Here is a 20,265-nt window from a genome sequence, read left to right on the forward strand (position 1 = left end):
ATTTTAAACTTTAAGAAAAAGGGGGGGAATTAAAAATTTGTAAAAAATTTTAAATTTTTTGTTCCCCTTTGCCATGGAGTTTTTTAAACCCCCATTTCCCCTGTTTAAAAAAAAAAAAGAATTAGCCCCTTTTGCCAAACCCCAATATTTGGGGGGCCTTTTGTTTGAAAAACCCGAATTAAAACCTGATCAGGCCCTATGGGGTGTTTGGGGTTTTAATTTTTAAAAATTTTATTAAAATTAAAAACAAACCCCTTTTTAAAATTCAAATGGATTTTTTTTTGTTTGTTTGATTGGGTTTTTTAAACCTTTAAGCCAAAAAAAGGTTATTAAACTGCGTCATTTCCAAAACTTTTTCTGGGGAGGGGAAATCCTAAAAAGGGGGCCGGCCTCCCGCAATTTATTCCAAGGCACAAGGGCCAAAAACCCGGAAGGAAAAAACCCAGCCGGGCGTTGCCCCTAACTAGCGGAAGCTTTTCCCCACAAAGGAAAAAAATTCCAAATCCCCTTTTCTGGATTGGAAAAACCCCCAGCCGGGGAAGGGGGGCGTTTTTAATCAACCAAATTCGGCAAAGGGAAAAACCCCAAAATTTAAATGGACTTTTCCAAACTTTAAAGCCCTTTCAAACCAATTAATACCCCAAAAATTTTTGGGATGTTTTTAATTTATTAAAAGGGGAGCCCGTTGGGGAAAAACAAAATTTAAACCCGTTCAAGGCTTGGCTTAGGGGCCTAACCCCTTGGGTGGGGCATGCTGGCCCGGGGTAAGAAAGTAATAAAATGCCACCAAGCCAAAAACCTAAGAGGGCCAAACAATTTTTATTTGGCCCAAGCCACCCCCTCTTTAAACAAATTTACAACCAATTTTCAAAAAGGTTTAAAAATTTTTTAATTTTCTTTCTTAAACAAAAGGAAACCAAACCTTTTTTGGGGGTTTAAATTGGGGTTTTAAAGGGTTTTCAGTTTTTTAGGGAAACACAAAAACCCCTTTGGCCGAGTTTCTAGTTTACCTTTTGTTCAAACATTTTTTTAGTTAAAAGGGGTTTGAATCCAATTTTGGCCCGGATATTTTTTTAAAAAAATTAACTACATGTAATTTTTTTACAAAATTTGGATTGCTCCTCAGATTAAAAATTTAAATATTAAAATGTAAGTTTACTTACTGGTAAGTGAATCCCCTGAACACCTTGGAATGCCCATCGCTGTAGCTAACTCTCACTTCCTTACACAATTCCACCGGGGTCTGAAACATATTAAACAATAGATTAAAAAATATATTCATTAAACAATCAACAATTTACCTATGAAAATTTATATCAAATATATTGTTAACCTTTATTCTTTCACAGAGTCGTACAAATTTTGTATTAGTTAATATGCAACTTGAATTAGATAATATGCAACTTTTATTAGTTAAAATGCAACTTTAAATAGTTAAAATGCAACTTTTAAAAGTTACTATGCAATTTTTATTAGTTAATATGATAATATGCAATTTTTACTATTTAAAATGCAACTTTTAATTATTAATACACAACTTTTTTTAGTTTTGACTATATTACACTATGGTATATGCTTCCATGCAAACTTTTTTTCATTTCTAACTTTGTAAGATACTTCTACTGTCAAATACATTCAAGTTTTTCATATTCGTCTGATTTGTTCAAATCAACCTTTCACCCTTTTGTCTAATTTGCATGCATCAACTTTTTCTTATTTCAAGTCTTAATTTTGTAATAGATGGCTTTTTTATTGTATATCACACCATTCTAATATTCTTTGGCACAATTAGTATTTTTCTAACTCCCTTCAACAGGCTTTATTTCCTAAGACATATCAGATTCAAAATATGTACATTTCATATTTATCTTAATAGAAATACTCTGAGTTGAGATATTATGTTATACAATGTGTTATTGACAATATCTTTGGCTCAACATATAGCAAAAATGCTTATCAAGAAAAGATGTAAATGCATCTCAGTATCTGCTCAAAGCATCATTAAAATTTTGACTCAATATCATATCAAACTTAAGCAAAGACTTCATACCAAAGTACAAATCCAAATTACAAATACTAATGACACAATTTTGGTATTTTCTCTTTTATTTGCTGCTTAGACTTGTTTAAGAATCAATGCTTCAAACCATGAAAATATAAAAACCATGAATATCAGACTACTATGACAATGGATGCAACAAAGATAATTAAAATCAGACCAGTCAAACCACCAATAAATACTGTTAAACTAGCCCAGACAAACATAAATGAACATCCAACAAACCATGGAACATTGCACCAAATAAAACCATTAAAACCAGACAAACCATGAAAATTAGACCAAACCATGGAGAATTGCACCAGATAAACTATTAGAACCAGACAAACCATGAAAATTAGACCAGACAAACCATGGAAAATTGCACCAAATAAACCATTAAAACCAGACAAACCAAAATTTTGAGAAAATTAGACCAGACAAACCATGGAAAAAAATGCACCAGATAAACTATTAAACCCAGACAAAGCATGAAAACAAGACAAGACAAACACTGAAAATTTGTAAAATATGAAACAAGATTAACATCCAAAACCAACACATTCTTCACAATCTTACAAGGTTCTTGAACCTCTATTCCTCAAATCTTACTCCTTTTTTTTGACTGTCTCTTTGACAAGATACACATAATTTCCCATATATAATATAATACCAGCTTCATTACAATGCCAACTCCTATAGAGCTAGCTGGCATCATTATAATTGCTAGGAAATCTCTTCTATATTATAACAATTGCTGTTATATAAAAGAATCTTTCTGTATAGACTTATATCTTGTTTAGAAACATTTCATGTTACATTACAATACATTTCTATAGCAGGTGTCTCTGTTAACCAGAATTCATTAAGATAAAGGGGAGTAAATTTCCCATCATGCTCTGGGAAACATCAGGATACTGCTTATCAAGAAACTTAAATTGTTCCTATTCTTTTTGTTATCATTTTTATTGTATAGTGTCTATACCAACTGTCTAATTTATGTTCCCTATCATTATACTAGCATTTAGGACCTGTTAATGTTTCACATAAAAGACATTAACTTTGACCCTGCTTGAACTAAGCCTTAAAGCTGCATTCCTCCAGATGAGTCAAAATATTTTAAGAAAATTAAATTTCTGAAAATGTACTAAGATTCTTAGAAAAAGTTAAAAAAATTTAAGATTTAAGTAATAACTTACATGTTGTGTATGATTTGGGACTGATTTTGTGGTCTTTATCACTATATTTCTAACGCAGTAAGGACTATTTTTGTATATTTTGACCTGTTTTTTGGTAAATTACATGGATTGTAAGTGCCGTTTGCAAATGTGTAAATTATTTTCTCAGTTCACTTCACAATATTTTACTTTAAATATATTTTAAATATTTTCGTAAAAAATAAGCATAAATTTGGAGGCATGCTGCTTCAATTTCCTCCAGTATAGAGCCAGCCCATCCAGACTCATATGCTGTTGAGCTCTGGAACATTTGTGATGGTCAAAATTGTGACCTGAAATCAATGACCCCTTAAATCATATTAAAAGCCCTGAAATCATTCAGCCCTGAAATAATTTGGTGTAGACCCTGAATCCTTGGGATGTGGATTAAATGTTGACTTGAAAGCATTTTATCTACAGTCTAAACTCAATTTCTATTCTCCTCCTTTACCTACCAAAAACCTTAAGATGGTTTACTCCTTTCAACACTTCATTACCTGAAAAATCTTGCAAGAAAAACAAAATAACAACCCTTAAGTGACATGTAAGTTTTTCCCCCTTCTTTTCCATTACCTGAAATATCTCTCCAACCTGAATTATCTCTCCAAATAAAACAGGTAGTTCTAAATTAACAAATTTTCAGAAATTTTCATCTGCTTTCTGTTATATAAAATCAAAGAAAAAACAGAAAATTTCACCAGCATAAAGAAACCATATGCTCCAAGTCTTATTTCACTGTGCATGCAGATATATAAACCTGTGTGCCTATGTTACACACATAGATTATTACTAACCGGCAGTTTCTAAATTGTTAAAGACTCTGTTTATCATAACATGCCAGGCAAGAATTCTGGGAACATTTTAGTAATTCTCAACTCATTTCAGAAGCATGCATGAAGAATGAAACAGTTTAAGACACATAGGTATAAAAACCATACTACAGACACTAGACAGTTCCCTTCCTGCTTGGAGAACCTCCAAAAAAACTTTCTCTATTTCAATACACTTACCTTGCTTTTGATATTATTCATTGCACAAAATCTTTTCAAAAGTACTAACTTCCTGGAAACGGACAATTTTTTTTAAAAACAATTTACGAAATTCATGGGGAAACAATGCTCCCAGGAAAATACCCAAAAGCTGAACAATGTGCATGAAGTACTTTCGAATTGTTCATTTTTTTTTCTTTTTTAAGAATGTTGTGAAGTTTAAAGAAAGAATTCCGTTTAAAATCACAATTGGCACGGCAAATCTTCCGGAAGAATTCTGGAACCAGAAGAAAAATTTTAATTGGCTTTCAACAAAAAAGCAACCAATTTTTCATTGAAGAGTTGGTTTTTATTATCAATTTTGGGAGAAAAAACAAAATAGCAGATTGCTCTTGCAATTGAGATAAAATGAAATTTTTAAAATAACTTTTCAACCTTGCTATATTTCAAGATTTGATGGATGAAATATTGGTTCTAAGGTTTCAGAGCCATATCACAAAACAGAAAGATTATCATAGCTTGAATATTTAACTATTTGAACACTAGCAGGAAAAAAAACCTCTGAACACTAGCTACAAAAACCTTTGAAGTCTAGCTGCAATAATGCCCTTTGAACACTAGCTGCAATGATATCATATGAACACTAGCTGCAATGATAACTTTTGAACATTACGATGGCTCAGCGCAATACTGGTCTAACTGCTATTTTTGAAAATGTTCAGGAGAGACAAAAAACTGATTTTATTCAAAAATACTTATATTAGAAAATATTTTTTTGCTATGTTAACATTAATTATAATAAGAAATAATGCCATTTATATAATTTTTTATTAAAATGTTACAAATTGTGTATTTTAGAGTTAGACCTTTATTGCGCTGAAATTCTGAGCGCAATACAAGACTAACTTGAGTTAGACTCAAATTCCCTCTTGCAATTTGGTAAAAGTGGTACAAATATTTGAGTTAGACCTGTTTTATGTTAAATATTCTGATATAATGAAATTTTAAATTTTGAACAACATTGTTTTGTTAATTTAAACATTGTTTAAAATATTTTGCAAGTCTGTAAAAGAACTTTACAAAGACTAAATCCTTTAATATTTTTCTATTAATATATCATGCGAGCTGACTTTAGATGAAAGTACACTTCTTTCTCCTTTTTCAATTTGTTTGAGATTCAGATTTACTTAAGATCTTTTGCAGATTATCTGTGCAATAAATTTGAATTCTAAACAAAATGCAAACAGTTTTGATTCATATAGTGTTATGAACAGTAGTCATGAACAATGATGACTGACGATCCAGGTATATATTATGATATCAAACAGGGAATGTACATTTTGTATAACTCACATTTGTACAAAGAAGACACATTTTATTTTCTCAATGCACACCATTACCGCCATTGGTGCTTAAATGCTGTGATTCCGATATTACTGTTATGCGCTAAATCTTAATGAATTTAATGTATGTGGTCCTCTTTTCTGATGATATAATCATTTATAAATATCAAATATTTTCAAAAATGAAAACCGCTGTTAGACCATGCTTTTATTACAACTTTTGTATGTACTTTCTCAACTGTTTAGAGTATATTTTGAAAGTGTAATGTGCAAATTTTATGACATGTTTTGCTGAAAACTTTCATTTTATACAGTTGACTCTCAATAAGTCAAAATCGCTTTACTCAAAATTCCGTGTTAGTCGACTCGAAGTCCCGTCAAATTTCCTTCGTTATCTTTGTATTTTAACTCCGCTTAGTTCAAATTTTGACTAACCAAGACTCCTGTTTAGTCGAAAAGAAAATTTGGTCCCGTCAGTTAAAGTCCAACATATTGTCATCTAAATTAGTCGAAGTGTGAAAACCGCCAACTGATCAAAGGTTGGCGACATCAAGGTGAGGTGTTGCCACTCGTGATTCAAACGTTTCATGGTAATTTTAATTGTTGGTCATCATGATTTATTAAGTCGTAAAAGTGGCTTTAATCGGTTTCAGGACTTAATTGGTTTTAAGAAAGTTGACTCGTGTGTTAGTCAAATAACAGTCTAGGTATTGTTGTGTGTTATCAACGTAACTGACATTTGTATAATTAATGTTCCGTCATATTGCATACATTAATATGTACTTCTGGTTCACGATAGTTGCTACTTTCGTATTCGTCCGATGATCAATTCACTCCAAATATTAGATAAATTGTTGAAATAAATGTTGTTATTGTGCTTTTATTGTTATGAATTGTCATGAGTGCTTATCAAAACATGTACTTTACTGATGAATCAGGCACATGTATATACATGTACGAATGTCAACGTAATGGCGCAGATCCACGTAACTCGAATTCCGTTTCTCTCGAAGTAAAATACCCAGTCCCATGGATTTCGAGTTACCGAGAGTCAACTGTATATCAAAGTCATTTTACCTCTAAATTTTGACCAAATAACAAGAGGTTGTCAAACATATTTTAGAGAAAAAAGTAAGGCAGTACAACCCACTATCAGGGATTCATAGAACAAAGTATTGTTAGCACATGATATAATTCAGAATCATTTTAGTAAAGTTAGATGTGCTTTAAACACTTGCAACCACTTATTCATTCAGATATGAAAAGGCGCACACCTGAAAAGCACCATGTGCACACCTTAGATTAGCACTAAACAATTAGAATGGATAAATGTTTGAATTTTCTCATTGACACTGATACTATACCAAAAGCAGTTGATAGTCATTACATTTTTAATTTCATTAAATTTGATAGGTAAAATTAATGGCTTTAAGATCTAAAATGAAACATTTTTATCAGCTTATAGCTGTTTCTGCCACATAAGTCAAAGAGTTTTTGACAATTGCACTCTCGAAAATTCAATGGAGCTGTGTGATGTAAAAAATTATCAGAATACAAGAACTGAAAAGGTCGTTATAATATAAGTGTGCATATTTTGATTTTTTCTGCACATATCACATCAGACAGAAAGATATTGTATCAATAATATAAGTATTGTGAAGAGTGTGATTTGCACATGTTGACACTATGTTGTATAGTATTGTTTGAGTTGATAGTGTAAAGTTTATTTTTCTAACACATCCCGCATTTTTCCCTATTGAACATAGAAGAACCGAAAGTGTGTTTATTATGCTATAAAATCACTGTTTGACGTTCTATATTTAGACGTGTGACGTAATCATTATACACGTGACGTAACCACTAAAAATGTGACGCGCTGATATTAAGAACGGAAACAAATCAGGCGCAATATAGCTAAATATCAGGTACGGCAGCATTTATTTGTTAATGTCCTAAATATCAGGTAGCCTGGTACGGCAGCATTTATTTGTTAATGTCGTGTTAGAATCGAAACAAGATATGTTTGTAAAACATGTATGCCCCCTATCAGCAGCCAATTAGTCATGTGATAAGGTTATTATGCATGACTTCTGACCCAGTGATCAAACAATTAATAAGGGTTATAAAGTATCTACTGGTCATGACCTTGACCTTTGACCCTTGACCCAAAACTCAATAGGGGTCATCTGCTGGTCACGACCAATCATCATACAAAGTTTGAAGTTCCTAGGCCTAGGCGTTTTTAGTATATTGATCAGAAACCGTTTTTACCTACAAGGTCAATGTGACCTTGACCTTTGACCCCTTGACCCCAAAATCAATAGGGGTCATCTGCTGGTCATGACCAATCACCATGCCAAGTTTGAAGTTCTTAGGCCTAAGGGTTCTCTTATTATTGATCGGAAACCGTTTTAACATACAAGGTCAATGTGACCTTGACCTTTGACCCCAAAATCAATAGGGGTCATCTGCTGGTCATGACCAATCACCATGCCAAGTTTGAAGTTTCTAGGCCGAAGCGTTCTTTAGTTATTGATCAGAAACCGTTTTTACTTACAAGGTCATTGTGACCTTGACCTTTGACCCCTTGATCCCAAAATCAATAGGAGTAATCTGCTGGTCATGACAAATCACCATACCAAGTTTGAAGTTCCTAGGCCTAAGCGTTCTTAAGTTATTGATCAGAAACCGTTTTTACTTAAAAGGTCAATGTGACCTTGACCTTTGACCCCTTCACCTAAAACTCAATAGGGGTCATCTGCTGGTCATGACCAATCATCACACAAAGTTTGAAGTTCCTAGGCCTAAGCGTTTTTAGTTAATTGATCGGAAACCGTTTTTACCTACAAGGTCAATGTGACGTTGACCTTTGACCCCTTGACCCCAAAATCAATAGGTCATCTGCTGGTCATGACCAATCACCATACCAAGTTTGAAGTTCCTAGGCATAAGGGTTCTTAAGTTATTGATTGGAAAACATTTTTACCTACAAGGTCAATGTGACCTTGCCCTTTAACCCCTTAACCCCAAAATCAATAGGGGTCATCTGCTGGTCATGACCAATCACCATACCAAGTTTGAAGTTCCTAGGCCTAAGGGTTCTTTAGTTATTGATCGGAAACCGTTTTTACCTAAGAGGTCAATGTGACCTTGACCTTTGACCCCTAGACCCCAAAATCAATAGGGGTCATCTACTGATCATGACCAATCACCATCTCAAGTTTGAAGTCCCTAGGCCTAAGGGTTCTTTCATTATTGATCGGAAACCGTTTTTACCTACAAGGTCAATGTGACCTTGACCTTTGACCCCTTAATGCCAAAATCAATAGGGGTCATCTGATTGGTCATAACCAATCACCATACCAAGTTTGAAGTTCCTAGGCCTAAGGGTTCTTTTGTTATTGATCAGAAACCGTTTTTAATTAAAAGGTCAATGTGACCTTGACCTTTGACCCCTTGACCCCAAAATCTATACGGGTCATCTACTGATCATGACCAATCACCATACCAAGTTTGAAGTTCCTAGGCCTTAAGGTTCTTTAGTTATTGATCGGAAACCGTTTTTTACCTACAAGGTCAATGTGACCTTGACCTTTGACCCCTTGACCCCAAAATCAATAGGGGTCATCTACTGATCATGACCAATCACCATACCAAGTTTGATGTTCCTAAGCCTTAAGGTTCTTTAGGTATTGATCGGAAACCGTTTTTACCTACAAGGTCAATGTGACCTTAACCTTTGACCCCTTGACCCCAAAAATCAATAGGGGTCATCTACTTATCATGACCAATCACCATACCAAGTTTGAAGTTCTAGGCCTTAAGGTTCTTTAGTTATTGATCGGAAACCGTTTTTTGCTTACAAGGTCAATGTGACCTTGACCTTTGACCCCTTGACCCCAAAATCAATAGGGGTCATCTACTGGTCATGACCAATCACCATACCAAGTTTGAAGTTCCTAGGCCTTAAGGTTCTTTAGTTATTGATCGGAAACCGTTTTTGCTTTTAAGGTCAATGTGACCTTGACCTTTGACCCCTTGACCCCAAAATCAATAGGGGTCATCTACTGGTCATGACTAATCACCATACCAAGTTTGAAGTTCCTAGGCCTTAAGGTTCTTTAGTTATTGATCGGAAACCGTTTTTGCTTTTAAGGTCAATGTGACCTTGACCTTTGACCCCTTGACCACAAAATCAATAGGGGTCATCTACTGGTCATGACTAATCACCATACCAAGTTTGAAGTTCCTAGGCCTTAAGGTTCTTTAGTTATTGATCGGAAACCGTTTTTGCTTTTAAGGTCAATGTGACCTTGACCTTTGACCCCTTGACCCCAAAATCAATAGGGGTCATCTTCTGGTCATGACTAATCACCATACCAAGTTTGAAGTTCCTAGGCCTTAAGGTTCTTTAGTTATTGATCGGAAACCGTTTTTGCTTTTAAGGTCAATGTGACCTTGACCTTTGACCCCTTGACCACAAAATCAATAGGGGTCATCTACTGGTCATGACTAATCACCATACCAAGTTTGAAGTTCCTAGGCCTTAAGGTTCTTTAGTTATTGATCGGAAACTGTTTTTGCTTTCAAGGTCAATGTGACCTTGACCTTTGACCCCTTGACCCCAAAATCAATAGGGGTCATCTACTGGTCATGACCAATCACCATACCAAGTTTGAAGTTCCTAGGCCTTAAGGTTCTTTAGTTATTGATCGGAAACCGTTTTTGCTTTCAAGGTCAATGTGACCTTGACCTTTGACCCCTTGACCCCAAAATCAATAGGGGTCATCTACTGGTCATGACCAATCACCATACCAAGTTTGAAGTTCCTAGGCCTAAGGGTTCTTTAGTTATCACTCGGAAACCATTTGGTCTACGGACCGACGGACCGACGGACCGACGGACCGACAAGTGCAAAGCAATATACCCCCTTTTTTTCAAAATGGGGGCATAATAATATATCCAAATCGGTGATTTTATTGCTTGATGACATTACTGTTTGTCGTTCGGATGTGCATCATTATATCACTCGGGCTGCACCCTCATGATATAATTCCTCGCATCCAAACTCCAAACAGTGATGTTAATGAGCAATAAAATCACAGTTTGGGATATTTTGTTTCTTAAATAACTTTACTTGATTAAAGAAAGTGATACAGAAGTAGATACATAATTTAAAAATAAAAACCCAAGAACGCCCTCAAACCTGCAATTGTTCATTGTGTTACAGGCTAAGTTTGATTTGGCAGTGAAACAATGTACAGTCTACCGCCAAATTACACCATCTTAAGCAGAACACATATAAATATGAATAAAGTGTAAAATTAAGAATTAGGAAATCTCAGCATATGATTAAACAAAGGTCAAACTAAAAAAAATATGATTTTTTTAGAGGGGGATCAGAGGTTATGAATCCACTAGTGTAACACATGTTATTTTCCATTTTAAATGTGTGCATGAGAAACATACACTGTCTTTTACTAAATTGTACAAAAATGATAGTTTCAACTGCACTTTATGTTATCAAATAATACAGTATGAGTATGATGTAATGACTTCAAAGACAAAATAAATGTTTAATTGTGACACTTAATTATTATTAATTTTTTTCAAGATTTTTCGTTTACAGTTACTTGTACATGATATGCAATTGGCTAATATTTTGCGAATGATACAAAGCACTGATGGAGGCAAATAATTTCTAGTGTTTTCATGAATTCTCATATTCTTTACACATTTCAATGGGATATGCATATTATTTTATTATTTTAATTTGAAACATTTAAGGTCTAACTCAAGGATTTTTAAGGAAAATTGATATATTTGACATCGCAGTAAGAGACCAACTCAAGTTAGACCTATATTGCACTAACAAAATTGAACTACCTGAGATAGACTTTTATTTTAAATGTAAATAAAAAAGGCAAAAAAAGCATAAAATACCCTCAAATTTTCATAGAATGTGTATTTGACCATACATGATCAAAATATGTAAAAAAGTGATTTTTGGTAAAAATGTCACTTAGACCAGTATTGCGCTGAGCCATCGATTAGCTATAACAACACCCTCTGAACACTAGCTGCAAAAAGCCCTTTGAACACTAGCTGCAATAATACCTTTTGAAGACTAGCTGGAATAATACAAATTTGAACACTAGCTGGATAATATTACCCTTTCAACACTTATATGCAATTATAGCCTTAGAACACAAGCTGCAATAATACCATTTCAACACTAGCTGGAATAATACACATTTAACACTAGCAGCAATAATAGCATTTAATAATACTCTATAGCACCCTTTGAACACTAGCAATATAAAAACCTTTTGAACACTAGCTAAAGTAATACCCTTTGAACACTAGCTGCAAATACACCCTAAAAACACTAGCTGCAATAATACCCTTTGAACATTAGATGCAATTTGTTTGTTTGGGTTTTTATGTCACACCGACACAGTATATGTCATTTTGCGATGTTCCAGCTTTACTGGTGGAGGAAGACCTCAGGTGCCCTTCCATGCATTATTCCAGGCCTCAACGGGCACCTGAATAGAACAACCGACGCTCCGTAAGCTAGCTGGATAGCTTCCTCACATGAAAGAATTCACAGTCCCTGCTGGGATTCAAACCCACAGCGGTGAGAGGCAAGTGGTTTGAAGTCAACAACCTAATAACCACTCGGCCACGATTAGATGCAATAACACCCTTTGATCACTAGCTTCAATAACACCCTTTTAATTAACACTATCTGCAGAACCATTTGAACACTAGCTGCAATAACCGGATTTGAACAATAGCTGCAATAATACCTTTTGAACACTAGTTGCAATAGTACCCTATGAACAATAGCTGCAATAACAGCGTTTCAACACTGCATGCAATAACAGTCTTTCCACACTACCTGCAATGACACCCTTTCAACATTACCGGCAATGACACCCTTTGAACACCAGCTTTTATTGATTTTGAACAATATATTATCATATCCCCCCCCAGTACAAATTCCAAATACATGAAACAGGAAGTTGGGTGTAACACAAAGTTCATCTTTTGCCGACATCCTTTACAAACATTACATATGGGAACCATTATATTAACTACATTAAAAACTGGAGGATAAAAAAAAAATTGTATAATAAAAAAATTATCCTTCTTTTCACAGGTGATTTTCTCATATAAAATGAAAAAATATACCTTTAAACCATGACATAGCAGTATCTTTTGCCTAGTTATTATTCCAAACCTATAAACCTGAACACATAATTAAAGGAGAACGATTAATAGAATGCACATGCTACCTAAATTAAACGAGTTCCACATGCTGCTAACAGAAGCTACTGCACACAGGAGGTGCAAACCAATTAAATTCTTGTAACAGCAGATTTTTTTTATGCGCCAATCAAACCAAGCATAGCGCTGCAGCATCGATTCTTGTGTGATAAATGGTAGCTAAATACTAATCAGTCAAATTTTTATTTTCTAATTAAGAGTCTGTCAACCATGTCATCAATTATTTTATTTTCAAACCTTTGCATCATAAATAATTCTTGGAAAAATTCATTACTTCTAATAACCTACATAGTTTACATCTGCAAAAATTGTACAAAAAAAATTCTTATAATCATACTTCATGCATATGTTACTTTAAATCAGGAACTTTATAAACCATTTATAATTATTTTCATTAGGCGTAGACTACAAAAAATAATTAATCAAAAAGCAAAAAATTTACCGTTTTCTGTCTTAAAATTCCTTTCAAGAATAATGAAAAGGCCGTCCTTCAAAATTAAATTCCACTGAAAATCCACTTTTCTCAAACTTAATAATTCTATCAACTTTTCAAGTACATCATCATCATCATCACTTCCATCATCATCAACATCATCATTGTCATTGAATAAAAAGAATTCACATCCTTTCTTCCTCACATTTTTTTCTCCATATTGAGCAAGAACGATTCAATTGTCAGAGAAGAATTCTCCCATTTTGGTCATGTCTCTATTATATGTCTCAATTTTACGATAATAATCTGGACCACTTTCCTTTTAACATTACGTAACAGGAAATCAGTGTTATCTTCAATTAAGTAGTTGTGTTTTCTCTCTCTCTCTCTCCCTATTTTCTATCCCAGTGTGCAACCAGTCTGTTCTGTATCCATACACCAATCTGTTTATACCATTATCTCTCTCACTTCACTAAAACATTACCCAGTATAATAGTGCATAAAAAAAAAGAAAAAAAAAAAAAAAAAAAAAAAAAAAAAAAAAAAAAAATACAGAGAGAAAATCAATTACTTTGTATATATACTGCAACATAAAATATATATATTACACATTATACATATACGATTTTTTGTGCCGATATATACTAATCACACGTGCGATATATATACAATTTACAAAACTGATCGGAAATTTCCAATTATATCATTACACATACCGGAAAAAAAATCAGTTTCTCCGATTCCTTTCTGCTATATTCTCGCCCATGTCAGACTCGTAGATATTTCAGATTTCCAGATATTTCAGATTTCCGTAGTCTATTTTCTAACTCCTGTCAGTTTGGATAAGCATGTAGAAGAAGTTAAAAGTTTTCTAGTTTTACACAAGAGCCACTTGTTGTTTATCTTGTTAGATACACCATCTGTTTCTCGTGCAGATTTTTTTTTGGGTTATTTTTTTGGTTAAGGCAGGCATGCATCACGTGCTTGGATATCACTGCAAAACATGGCAACATCAACTTGAAAACATTTCTATAGAGCTGCTGCTGCAGATTTTTTTTCCCTCTCTAAATATATCAATGAATCAAACACTTCTTATGCAAGAAAAAAACCATGCTTAAGATTAGCCCTTATCATGCAGGCATGATACTATGGTGGTAAAAAATTGAAACGTTCATTGCAACACAAATGTATTGTGTTCTTTAAATCTTATTTAGTTACATCAGTTTTGCGTTGAAAACTTAAAACACTAAATTACTTCTAACTTAATGTATCATTCCAGCAAATCATTAACCTTTTCTGCCTCTTTAAAACTTGTGTTGTTTTTACCTATACCGAACTTATGTTATTGCTTTTTTTCTTTTAAAAGTTTTAGCAATACACTAACAGAGATGGGGAAAACACCAAAAACACTTTACAACAAAAAACCAACATGTTTATTTAGCATTCGGTTACTCTTTTACTTTCTTACACCACTTAAAGAGAGTAAAAAAAATCTCTTAAAATGAATGAAAAAGTGAATAATAAAACCTATGTTTGTTTTGATCACACAGGTTCTTTGTTTTCCCCCTTACAATAAAAAAAAATACTATAAACATTAATCTTTTTTAACCAGATTCCTTTAAAATAAACAATGTTTAAATTAATACAGTAAAAAAACCCGCTTTACGACCACCCCGTTTTCGAGACCAACCCGCTAATATGAACGATTTTTCAAAGACCCGATTTTTTTATTCTTTATTTTAATAGTCGCTAACCCCGATTTTGAGACCACCCCGTTATTCCGTAATACGACCAGTAAATTCAGTCCCATTTCGTAAATTCTGTACATTTGGAAACCCATAAATACGACAGTGGGCACTTTCTCACCTTGATATTGACATGCATGTATATTGCTGAAATCTTTTTGACACGTGATGTAAACAACAGTTGTCGTAGTTTTACGACATTTAACGACATCCAATTTACGGCAGAGGTCAAGGTTACTTTGTATCAAACCCGGAAATGATCAATAATATTATCGATAATTTCTTAATTTCACACCTTTAATGTCATAACTGGAGGATTAAAACAACAAAATATTGAACAGAAAACTTTCAATAAGTTTTTTAGAGGTGTTGCTGCTATCATTATCTCTTTCGTTCCATAATTTTAAACAAACATAAACATGATACGATTAGGTTTTTGAAGTTGTTATCGGCGATGAAAACTGTGAAAATAATTAAAGGTTAATTGGTCGATGTGCTTTGTAGTTAAATGATGATTTAATTGAGTAAGTCATGGCATTCTTTTAACAAGAATCTAAAAATATGTTTGTGGTGAAAGACATTCATAATACATTTTGTACCTCTAAAGAAGTTTAAAAATTTTATAATGTTAAAAAGTAAAAGAAAATAAATGAAAATAAAAAAATAATAGTGTATGCTTTATATCTTCTCATTTGAAATAGGTTAGCCCAGAATTAAACATGTGTACAGTACATGGTATCCCTTAATATATTGCCTGGTTTTCTGTTTGACCAAACTCATTAATGAGACCAACCCGCTATTAAGACCAGATTTATTAAGTCCCTTCATTGGTCTCATTAGCGAGTTTTTACTGTATATTAATGTTATTTCTGAAAATTTTCTGTATTACTTTTTTTATAATTATGGTTACAATTTATAACTTTAATAACAGCAACTTTTTTTAAATTTTGGCATGACTGGACTGGAAATAATTTTTTGAGATTTATGTTCCGTTTGATGTAGATCTATACTAATAACTTGTGTGCAAATCATCAGCTGATTTGCTCACTTGTTTTTTCTAAACGATTATTCAAATTGTGAAATTAGTCTAATGAAAATTGAAATGCTGAAAGGATTTTCACTCAAATCAGGCTTAAATAGCAAAAAGTATGTTTTCTGAATATATTTTTTAAATATCTTTTGCATATCTTTAAGTTCTATCTGCCAAAGATGGTCTATGTAAGAAATTTAAATTTTACGTTTTTTAGGCTTTTTGACCACAGTGGAGTTCCTTTAAGGATAATTTGTTTGTTTGTTTGTTTCATTTTACGCCTTTTTCCAACAGTATTTCAGTCATATAGGCGGGTAGTTTCCTAACAATCGTTCCTGGAGAGTTACACCAGTACTAGACTACCTCCCTCCGCGCTAAACTACCAAAGCATCTCCCGGGGTTCGAACCCACGCCAGAGAGGTAACTGGATTAGAAGTCATCGACTCTAACCCCTCGACCACAGAGGCGGTCCTTTAAGGATAAAGCGTTCATTCTAATAAAAGAACTTAAAAAGTAAAATAATTTTTTTATGGAATAAATGTAGAGCCTATCTGTGCAGGTTAATATAGGATCATGATTTTTTGTTCATTTTGTTTGGTTTTTACAGCACACCTACACAATTTACAACTGTTCCAAAATTTAAAGCAAGACAAGTCCATTATATAAATCCAGCATGGTGAAGGCATTAAACGTAACTGATATTCTTAGCAATAAAACTTTAATGGAATGAAAATAGCTTTTCCATATGTCAGAAACATTTTAAAATGCTGTGGAACATTTAATTCTTAAATGTACAACACATTCTTACAGTTATATTTTTTCATTATAATATTTTGCTGCAACTTGCAAAACAGTATGTACTGAAATAACTGCTAGAATGTTACGCATAGATAGGGAAAGTTTTTATTACCACAGCACCATGAAGTCAATGACTCGGGGAAATCACTGTACAAACTTCCTGTAAATATAATTGTTTATATAGAAAGTTACGAGGTTTTACGTAAGAACTATGGTCTTTGAAGTGAAATAAATGATCTATAACAATCACGTGCATTAGGCATCTACGTGGGCGATCCATGCATTTAAATATTATAGTCAACAAGGATGCCAATAGCAGACGTCAACAGAAAGATGTAAGCTCCTCGTGGTTTCCATATCTAATTTGCATATATGAATTTACTTCACCTTTCTAGTTCTAACTTTACATTTTGAAACTGTCCATTGTTACTGTAAATTAAACTAAATTAAATTCAATATCAATTTAATAAATAATACACAGATAACAATACAGCAAGTTAGCATGTAAGACCGGTGGGACATTTCAACTTCATGAATTCCCAATTTCATCTTCATGAATTCCCAATTTCATCTTCATGAATTCCCAATTTCATCTTCATGAATTCCCAATTTCATCTTCACAAATTCACGATTTCAACTTCACGAATTCAATTTCATGAAATTAATTCAACTTCGGAATTACACTTTTCAAATCATATCACTCCATGATCATGAATATATAATAACTATACATAGAAAGCTGAAAATACTGAATTTCATGAAGTGAAGTTAAACATTGAACAAACAAGAGACACACATACAAAGTTAACAACAACAAACAAGAGCTAACAAAAACATTCAAGTGTTAACAGGAACAAACAAAGGCTAACAGGAATAAACAAGAGCTTACAGAATCAAACAAGAAAAGAACATTCAAAAGTGAACAACAAACAAGAGCTAACAGAAACATTCAAGAGTTAACAGAAACAAACAAGAGCTAACAGGAACATTCAAGAGTTAACAGGAACAAATAAAGAGCTAACAGGAAAATTTAAGAGTTAACAGGAACAAACAAGAGCTAACAGGAACATTCAAGAGTTAACAGGAACATTCAAGAGTGAACAGAAACAAACAAGAGTGAACAGGAACGTTCAAGAGTTAACAGGAACAAACAAGAGATAACAGGAACAAACAAGAGATAACAGGAACAAACAAGAGCTAACAGAAACATTCAAGAAGGAACAGGAACAAACAAGAGTGAACAGGAACAGAGAGATAATAGGATCAAACAAGAGATAACATGAACAATTAAGAACTGGCGAAAACAAGAATTAACTGTAACAAACAAAAGTTAAAAGGATCCAACAAAAGTTAACAGGAACATCCAATGGTTTACAAGAGTAAACAGGAAGAATCACGAGAAAACAGGAAGAATCAAGAGTAAACAGGAAGAGTCAAGAGTAATCAGGTACAAAGAAGAGTGTGCAGGAACAATGAAAAGTGAACAGGAACAAACATTTAAGTTAACTGTAACAAACAAGAGAAGACACAAGTAAACAGGAACAATGCTGAGTTAACAGAAACAAACAAGAGTAAACCAAAACAATAAAGAGTTAACTGTAACAAACAAGAGAAGACACAAGTAAACAGGAACAATGAAGAGTAGAGGACCAAACAAGAGTTTGCAGGAATAATGAAAAGTGAATAGGAACAAACAAGAGAAGACACAAGTAAACAGGAACAATGAAGAGTAAACAGGACCAAACCAGAGTAAACAGGAACAAACAAGAGTAAACCAGATCAATAAAGAGTAAACAGGAACAAACACAGATCAGCTGGAAAAATTTAAAGTAAACAGGAACAGTCAAGAAACAAATGAAAATTAAAAGGAATACTCATGAGATAACTGGGGCAATCAAGATTTTATAGGGACAAACAAGAGAAACATGAACTAACAATACTTATCCAGAACAATCAACAAATATGAAGAACCAGAAACAAACAATAGAAAAAGACAAAGTAATATAACATTACAAATATAAGCAAACATAAACATAATAGACTAAACACAAACAAACATGGGTGCTTGCATTGAAAAACAAGAACTTGTATATAGAACAGTATCCAGACACAATCAAGAACAAATATAAGACATGCAAAAACATACAAAAGCAAACACACAAATGACAGAAAAAAAACAAACAACAACAATAAACCATTTTGACATGTTTTTAAACAAGTTTCACATATCAGATGCTGCAAATCTTTATGTACAAAACATTTGGTCATGTACCACCTTAATAGCTTGTAATATAACAATTTTTTTTAAATATACTTCTGATTTAGTAACACTTTTAAAACAGACCTACAGGGTTATATTTCTAATCAGCATTTCATAATCTGAAACTAAAAGTAACAAAAAACTTATTATATAATATAAAACATATATAAAATAAAATGTAAATCTTTTATTTCCTTAAAAATAGACGGACCCTTAAAACCCTTTTTAAATTGCTACTTTTTCTTTAAAATTTCCAGTCTGGGGGAATTTTTATAGTAAAAAGGCCCGAAAAATGTTCAAAAGGAAAAAAGAAATTGGGAAGAAATTTACCCGTCACAAAAAGGCCCGAAGTTTTTTCACAAAAAAAAGCTAAAATAATTTGCAAAATCTCCAGGGGCCCCTAAGGGACTAAAGGGAACAGTAAGACTAAACCAAGATGGGAAACTTTTTTGGTCTTTTAAAAAAGTTACACCCCTTGAAAAATTACCCCTGGAAACCAAAAGGCCCCTTTTGCTGCAGGGCCCGTAAAAAGCCCCCCACCCTTTCCCAAAAATTTATTGGGAGTTTTAAAAAAAACTGTTCCCCCCTTTGCTAAATAGGGGTTTATGTTTACGTGGGAAAACCAGCAACCAAAGGTTCAATTTTCCCCGGGCAAAGAGGTCCTTTTTGTTGTGACTGGTCATTAGCACTGTACCTCTATTCTGTATAAGTACAGAAGTTATCAGTTCCTTGCCAAAGTTAAGGCAACTAGTACTGGTAAACTGCTTGACAGCCTGCCAAGGAACTGTGTTCTGGTAAATTCAATGTGGCTTACTGCAGTGATCCAGAGTGAAAACTACCAACATCACTGCAGTTGTAAAACTGTTCACAAAAACAGCCTTGACCTTTCAGACCAGACTCTATTTTGTTACCTGGTCAATTTCAGTACTTTCATGCTGAAAACCCTTTAAACAGACAATGGACACATCCAAATGCAAAGCAGGGCAAGGCGATCATGCAAATACAAGGTGTATGGGTTAAAACTGAAAAACACTAAAACATACAGAATGATGCAGATTACTGAAATTACCTTAAATTGGGAGATACAATTTTGTAAGTGGTACAAAGTGACAATTATTT

The 20,265-nt window shown here is 33.4% G+C and overlaps 1 long non-coding RNA gene across 1 annotated transcript in view; it reads right to left on the reverse strand.

Annotated features, from left to right (window-relative positions):
* Positions 1-1,162: 1,162 nt before the first annotated feature.
* LOC132720383 (uncharacterized) overlaps positions 1,163-20,265 on the reverse strand; it is a 30,102-nt gene continuing 10,999 nt past the window's right edge. Inside the window, exon 3 of the long non-coding RNA XR_009624337.1 lies at positions 1,163-1,243. This is a non-coding gene — a long non-coding RNA (uncharacterized LOC132720383). The remainder of the gene's footprint in view (positions 1,244-20,265) is intronic.

This window comes from Ruditapes philippinarum, unplaced genomic scaffold, assembly GCF_026571515.1.
Source record: "Ruditapes philippinarum isolate M1 unplaced genomic scaffold, ASM2657151v2 ctg605_1_1_1_1, whole genome shotgun sequence".
NCBI classification, from domain to species: domain Eukaryota; kingdom Metazoa; phylum Mollusca; class Bivalvia; order Venerida; family Veneridae; genus Ruditapes; species Ruditapes philippinarum.